This window comes from Rattus norvegicus, chromosome 6 (genome assembly GCF_021556685.1).
Source record: "Rattus norvegicus strain SHRSP/BbbUtx chromosome 6, alternate assembly SHRSP_T2T, whole genome shotgun sequence".
In the NCBI taxonomy this organism is placed as follows: Eukaryota; Metazoa; Chordata; class Mammalia; order Rodentia; family Muridae; genus Rattus; species Rattus norvegicus.
The window spans coordinates 44,555,945-44,563,831 of NC_141539.1; the positions used below are offsets into that span (position 1 = coordinate 44,555,945).

Sequence of the window (7,887 nt, forward strand, 5' to 3'; positions counted from 1 at the left end):
AATTTTAAGAATAATAGTTTCAGATATAATCATATGATCTGTAAACTATTCTTTTAGTCTCCATCTTGGATTCCATTATATGTTATATACCAAACCATTTCTTTCACATATTTGATATCTATTAGTGACTAATGCTTCAGTTGACCTAGCTTTACCTTGCTACATCTGTTTTGTGACCTTTCTGGCTTTTAGCTCAACAAATAGCATGGGCACACACACACACACACACACACACACACACACACACACACAGAGAGAGAGAGAGAGAGAGAGAGAGAGAGAGAGAGAGAGAGAGAGAGAGAGAGAGAGAATGTAAATCAGGACCATTGAAACTACTAGAAGGGGGAAGTAAGGACCAAAACCAGAATGTGCAGTTAATATGGTCAAAGTACATGACATAATATAATGAAACGTAGCACTGTGTACCATGAACACACTCAGGTAAAGGAAAACAAGCTTCCACCGGGACTCCTACTCCACCTTGCTCCAAGTTCCCCTCTGACACTTTCATTGCTCTACACATCCTTCGGTTGCTTCCTGTGCATTCTGGGTTTCTTTTCTCATACAGCTCTGTCTCTGGGTTTTAGAAAGCTATCAGAATGCCTCGTTGCCTTTGCTGAGGTCACAGGTTCCTTGGTTGTCCTGCCTTTAGGGAGGTACTGGACATGATAGGATCTTGATCAGGCCATCTGTCACTGTCACAGGACACGTCAGAAATGTTGGGTCCTGGGAACGTCTGAGTGAGGTAACCCAATTACCAAAGAGCATACACAGTATGTACTCACTGATAAGTGGATATTTGCAGAAACTTGGAATACTCATGATACAATTCACAGATCATATGAAATTCAAGAAGAAGGAAGACCAAAGTGTGGGTGCTTCAATCCTTAGAAGGGGAACAAAATATAGGAGGTAGAGGGTGGGAGGGACTTGGGAGGAAGTGAGGAGGGGGAGGGGAAATGGGTCAGAATCAAGTATAGGAGGAGATTGGGATTCATGTACAGAGGGTCAGGAAGTTGAACAGTGGTGTGTAGCAATAGGGGTTGGGGAACTGGAGGTATCCATCTCAAGAAACTCTTAACAGTAAGGAAAATCTTTTTGTTTTATTTTTTTTATCTCAAGTCCAGAACACAGTGAAGGCAGCTCTTGATATTATGACAAAAATCAAGGCAAACTTTCACTGTTGGGAATTAAATGTCTCAGTGTGCTGTATGTATACTCATAGGAACATACAAACCTGATATCAGAAATCTATTCTACAATAGTCGCAGATTATCTGTACTAAAAGAAAATTATTGTCATTCTGGCAAAGAGGGTTTCAAGACCCAAGTGCCATTCATTTATCCCTTTGACCACTTCAAATCCAAAGCCCTCTTTGTCTTGGTGCCCTGGGATTTGGAGACTCTCCTTCATCAGGTTTTAGCTTCGTTATTTCTCATTTCCAAATATTTCCAGGCAGTGCATATGAGTTAGTGATAATGTACATTTAATCATGAATTTTGCAATGTCACCCTTTGCTTAATGCACTGTGAGTGGCAGTTAATTTCCTCTCAGATTGAGAGCTTCCGTTCTGCTTTCTGTTTGTATATGCCCAAGCAATTTTATGTTATCAGAACCATCTCTGAATGCCTTATTAGGGGAGACAGTTTGGTCAGGATATTCAAAAGAATGTTGACCTTATGGTCTATAATTATATAAAGAATTACCCTGGTATCTCCAGGAAAGCATCTGGAATTGCTCTTTAGTCTCTATCTCGAGGCGAGGCATCTGCCCTAGGCTGGTTTTCTGCCTTCTGAAGACCTTATTTCACCAAACATGGTCATTTTCTAGGAATAAACAGCATTCTCACATGCTCATATGCTCCTAAGCATGGACACTCACCTCATAAGAGGTTTTATCAAAAATAGAGACATTACACTTGAATAAAATGGATCTACTTGAACAGGTCACCCTTTCTCTCACTCTGCTCTTCTGCTTTTCTTTTTTCAACCATGAATTTCTTCTAAATATCCATAGAAAATGTCAGGTTTTGCCACTTGCCAAGGATTATAGAAATTTGAGAGGATAAATTCATCTTTAGCCTGATTACTTGTATGACTGAACTTGCAATATTTTCTAAGATCTTTGCCAATTGGTACATTGTGGATACTTCAAAGTAAATGATATGATTAGTTTCTTTAGCTTTAGGGGTGTGTGAGTGTGTGTGTGTGTGTGTGTGTGTGTGTGTGTGTGAGTGTGTGTGTGTGCGTGTTCGTGTATGTATGCATGTATATCCACTAAGTTACAGCATTCTCAGCATGAAGCCTTAATCTGTTGATCTTCTGGAACAAGGCTTGGAGTGGGAGAGAGGGATTAAGAAGAGAGGAAGAGAGGGAAGAAATGGCAGGAAGAAAGACAGAGGAAGATCTAGGAGTTCATTTCAGGGGCCAGCATGTCTTCGTGTATTCTGTACCTATCTGTGACCCTGGTCACAGTCATTCAAGTCATCCCCATCACCTCCGCTTTATAGCCCTTTCTAAGAAAGTAGGAGCTGTCCGTCTTTTAAGTCTAATTCACATCTTACAACACAGTGGCTCCTCTGTATTCAGATAGTTTATCCAGTCAGTGCTAAAGCCTCGTCTTTTTTCTACATACAGCTGTGCTGAGCTACAAGTAACTGATGTCAGTAGCATATGAGGGCATCTGCCCAACAAGCAGAGGAGAGGGTAGTCCTTCCCTCTTCTGAAGAGTAACCCTGTTCCAGTCTGCATCCCTGTCCATCTTCTCCAGAAAAGCCAAGACTCCAGAATGTAGCAGTTGGGCACTGTGTTATATTCCTGACAAGGGTGATGCAAAGCCCCACCCATTCCTGCCTTAGTCCCCATCATTATAATTCTGGAATAGTAAGTCAGTCAAAGCCATGTCGATGCCACAAAATCAAATGTCTAAATGATTGAGCTTTATCTACCATTGGTAAAATTAAAATGTTGTTAGATGATATCAGAAAAAAGATATTTGTGCTCCACACCCTTATGTGCACATCTACCCATGTGACTGTATCAGGTTATTTGCTAAGTAATTTCTTATTCAAGAGTCTATCCTCCACTTGGTTAGTTAGCTGCCCCCCAGTCAGTATTCAGCTGTTAAACCTCCAAAGGCAATCTCTCTTGAACTCTTGAAGCAGGAGTGAGAAATTGCTTTCAAATATACAGTAATCCATTTTAGAGACTATTTCATCTGAACCCTGAGAATGCACAAGGCTACATCCATCAAGCCAGGAATATAAAGCAGAGACGCAGCTCTTGCCAGCTTTCTGGAAATCCGTGCTACGATGCTTATTGTATTTGTGTACATTCTCATTCTAACACTGATATCGTCTGAGCTTTGAAAGATATGTTAATTCCTCAGCGGTTCAGAAGTGATAAAATCCAAGGAGAACTAACCAATGTATTGTCTGAAAAGCCATGCTCTTCTCAAAAGGCACTGCCCATAAGAAACCAGCTTAACCGGCATTCAGCATTGGGGTGCAGAATGCCTTGGTGAACATTCTCTGGGTGGAAAACTAAAGACTCTTTCCCTGTATTCTAGGGATCAGCTAGAGGGTTCTGCAGAGGAGAAAGAAGCAGTCCAGCAACCCCTCTTCCTGAGACAGTGTTTTGTATTGACTAATTAAGTAAAGAGAACCCCAGGAGAGCATGAGATCCCCATGAAAAGAGCCATCTTCCAATCTATGTGGTCAAACTCTGGAGCATTTTACATTCCACCTGGTCTAGTACTGACAACAACTTTGAAATGTAGAAAGAGGTTGCACCTTTTAGTCTTCCAGTGACTGGAGATGACCATTTCTTGCTGGGAAACTAAGTCCTATCTAGAGTTTTGAAGTTACCAAACAAGCCCATGTGGGAATCCCAGAAACCAGAGCCTTGTATCAACACCCTGGCCCAATCTGCCATCCCAGAGAGCCTCTTCCCACCTGGGAAGAGGACTGGAAACCAACTGAACCAGGATTTTGACAGGAGATTTTAGAGTTTTCCCAAGCTACCAATCCATACAATCTACTTGGAATATCTGTTGCTGATTCAAGAAATCCAGAATGTTCTCCATGGGAAAAAGTTTATTTTTTTTAAAGCCCAGGAACATGATGACAGCTTACATATATAAAATATTAAATGAATTTAATATTTCTAAATTTAAATGAATTTAATATTTCTAAATTTTAACTTTTTTCACGGACTATTTTTAAATTATGAATTTTTTGACTGCCAAAAAATTCTAAAATGACAAAGGATTTTTCTACCTAATCCTTGGAGTTGATTTTTTAGAAATTCTGCATCTCACCAATGTTGCTAATTCTCAGGGCTCTATTCTGTCAGTCCCTTATGCTCTTGAAGCATCTAAATCACCTGTGCACCTCTGCACCGCGCCCGTTAACTGACATCAGGTTTTTTTTTTATCTGACTCATTACATTTATTCCACTGAAACCAGACTCACCGGCATTATCCAACTGAAGTGCACAAATCTGAAAAACATCAGAGTTCAGTCCATCTGGCTTATTGCGGACAAAACAGCAGGTTCCCACTCCAATATTGAACTATCTCCCAGCTAGAAACTTAGAGCAGAGAGAGTGTTCAGATGCTGACGTCAGTGTGGGTGTGACAAACATGCTTCTGGGATGAAGATTCCAAAGGTTTACAGTTAAATTTAAGGGGCTCAGATTCATGTAAAAATAGGTTTTTCTGCTTGAAAAAAATGTAATTCACTCTCTCTCTCTCTCTCTCTCTCTCTCTCTCTCTCTCTCTCTCTCTCTCTCTCTCTGTGTGTGTGTGTGTGTGTGTGACAGTGAGTGTTTGCGCATGCACATATATGTGCACACGTGCTGTAGAGGCTAGCAGAAGGTGATAGGTGTCCTCGTCTGTCTCAGTCCTCTTTGTTTCTTTGAGGCAGAGCCGCTCGTTAAACACGGAGCTTGTGTTTTCCCAGTAGGCTGGCAGCCAGCAAGTCCCATTGATCTTCCTTGTGCTCTCAGAGCTGGGGCGACAGCCAGTCCTGCACACCTGGCTCTCACATCCTGATGCCCGCAAAGCAAACGTGCAGAGCAATGCCCCTTAACTGCTGACCACGCCCCCACACAACCTGGTTCCTGTTCTAATGAGCTGCATGGACCCTCACTGCACTGGACCTCACGAAATATCCAGTATCTCAGCCTACTCCAGTTGCCATTAAGTCCTACACTTTCATCTCAGTTAAGGTTGCTGTGACAGAGCCCTCAAGGCAGTTCTAGCACAAAAGACCCTCAGCCATACTCAAGCGGGACGTCCACTGGTCACGAGTTTTCACACAGTTTGTGCCCTGATTCCTTTGACCTCATCTCTTCACTTTTGATAACCAAACTTTTCAGTTCTTCATTCTCCTCTACTTTTTCCATTATGCCTAATGTCCTTTGACCTAAATAATGTGCCCTCCTCTATCACACACTCTCTGCCATGCCCCCCATGGTCCCACCTCCTACAAACATCCACATCCACCCTCTTCTTTTTTTTTCTTTTTTTTTTTTTATTAACTTGAGTATTTCTTTTTTTTTTTTTTTTTTGGTTCTTTTTCGGAGCTGGGGACCGAACCCAGGGCCTTGCGCTTCCTAGGCAAGCGCTCTACCACTGAGCTAAATCCCCAACCCCTAACTTGAGTATTTCTTATATACATTTCGAGTGTTATTCCCTTTCCCGGTTTCCGGGCAAACATCCCCCTCCCCCCTCCCCTTCCTTATGGGTGTTCCCCTCCCAACCCTCCCCCCATTGCCGCCCTCCCCCCATAGACTAGTTCACTGGGGGTTCAGTCTTAGCAGGACCCAGGGCTTCCCCTTCCACTGGTGCTCTTACTAGGATATTCATTGCTACCTATGGGGTCAGAGTCCAGGGTCAGTCCATGTATAGTCTTTAGGTAGTGGCTTAGTCCCTGGAAGCTCTGGTTGCTTGGCATTGTTGTACTTTTGGGGTCTCGAGCTCCTTCAAGCTCTTCCAGTTCTTTCTCTGATTCCTTCAATAGGGGACCTATTCTCAGTTCAGTGGTTTGCTGCTGGCATTCGCCTCTATATTTGCTGTATTCTGGCTGTGTCTCTCAGGAGCGATCTACATCCGGCACCTGTCGGTCTGCACTTCTTTGCTTCATGCATCTTGTCTAATTGGGTGGCTGTATATGTATGGGCCACATGTGGGGCAGGCTCCGAATGGGTGTTCCTTCAGTCTCTGTTTTAATCTTTGCCTCTCCCTTCCCTGCCAAGGGTATTCTTTTTCCTCATTTAAAGAAGGAGTGAAGCATTCACATTTTGATCATCCGTCTTGAGTTTCGTTTGTTCTAGGGATCTAGGGTAATTCAAGCATTTGGGCTAATAGCCACTTATCAATGAGTGCATACCATGTATGTCTTTCTGTGATTGGGTTAGCTCACTCAGGATGATATTTTCCAGTTCCAACCATTTGCCTACGAATTTCATAAACTCGTTGTTTTTGATAGCTGAGTAATATTCCATTGTGTAGATGTACCACACTTTCTGTATCCATTCCTCTGTTGAAGGGCATCTGGGTTCTTTCCATTTTCTGGCTATTATAAATAAGGCTGCGATGAACGTAGTGGAGCACGTGTCTCTTTTATATGTTGAGGCATCTTTTGGGTATATGCCCAAGAGAGGTATAGCTGGATCCTCAGGCAGTTCAATGTCCAATTTTCTGAGGAACCTCCAGACTGATTTCCAGAATGGTTTTACCAGTCTGCAATCCCACCAACAATGGAGGAGTGTTCCTCTTTCTCCACATCCTCGCCAGCATCTGCTGTCACCTGAGTTTTTGATCTTAGCCAATCGCACTGGTGTGAGGTGAAATCTCAGGGTTGTTTTGATTTGCATTTCCCTTATGACTAAAGATGTTGAACATTTCTTTAGGTGTTTCTCAGCCATTCGGCATTCCTCAGCTGTGAATTCTTTGTTTAGCTCTGAACCCCATTTTTTAATAGGGTTATTTGTTTCCCTGCGGTCTAACTTCTTGAGTTCTTTGTATATTTTGGATATAAGGCCTCTATCTGTTGTAGGATTGGTAAAGATCTTTTCCCAATCTGTTGGTTGCCGTTTTGTCCTAACCACAGTGTCCTTTGCCTTACAGAAGCTTGGCAGTTTTATGAGATCCCATTTGTCGATTCTTGATCTTAGAGCATAAGCCATTGGTGTTTTGTTCAGGAAATATTTTCCAGTGCCCATGTGTTCCAGATGCTTCCCTAGTTTTTCTTCTATTAGTTTGAGTGTGTCTGGTTTGATGTGGAGGTCCTTGATCCACTTGGACTTAAGCTTTGTACAGGGTGATAAGCATGGATCGATCTGCATTCTTCTACATGTTGCCCTCCAGTTGAACCAGCACCATTTGCTGAAAATGCTATCTTTTTTCCATTGGATGGTTTTGGCTCCTTTGTCAAAAATCAAGTGACCATAGGTGTGTGGGTTCATTTCTGGGTCTTCAATTCTATTCCATTGGTCTATCTGTCTGTCTCTGTACCAATACCATGCAGTTTTTATCACTATTGCTCTGTAATACTGCTTGAGTTCAGGGATAGTGATTCCCCCTGAAGTCCTTTTATTGTTGAGGATAGCTTTAGCTATCCTGGGTTTTTTGTTATTCCAGATGAATTTGCAAATTGTTCTGTCTAACTCTTTGAAGAATTGGATTGGTATTTTGATGGGGATTGCATTGAATCTGTAGATTGCTTTTGGTAAAATGGCCATTTTTACTATATTAATCCTGCCAATCCATGAGCATGGGAGATCTTTCCATCTTCTGAGGTCTTCTTCAATTTCTTTCCTCAGTGTCTTGAAGTTCTTATTGTACAGATCTTTTACTTGCTTGGTTAAAGTCACACCGAGGTAC

General features: G+C 42.2%; 1 long non-coding RNA gene across 1 annotated transcript in view; it reads right to left on the minus strand.

Annotated features, from left to right (window-relative positions):
• LOC148005150 (uncharacterized) overlaps positions 1-4,580 on the minus strand; it is a 49,822-nt gene extending 45,242 nt beyond the window's left edge. The window contains exon 1 of the long non-coding RNA XR_015623454.1: positions 4,472-4,580. This is a non-coding gene — a long non-coding RNA (uncharacterized LOC148005150). The remainder of the gene's footprint in view (positions 1-4,471) is intronic.
• Positions 4,581-7,887: the final 3,307 nt, after the last annotated feature.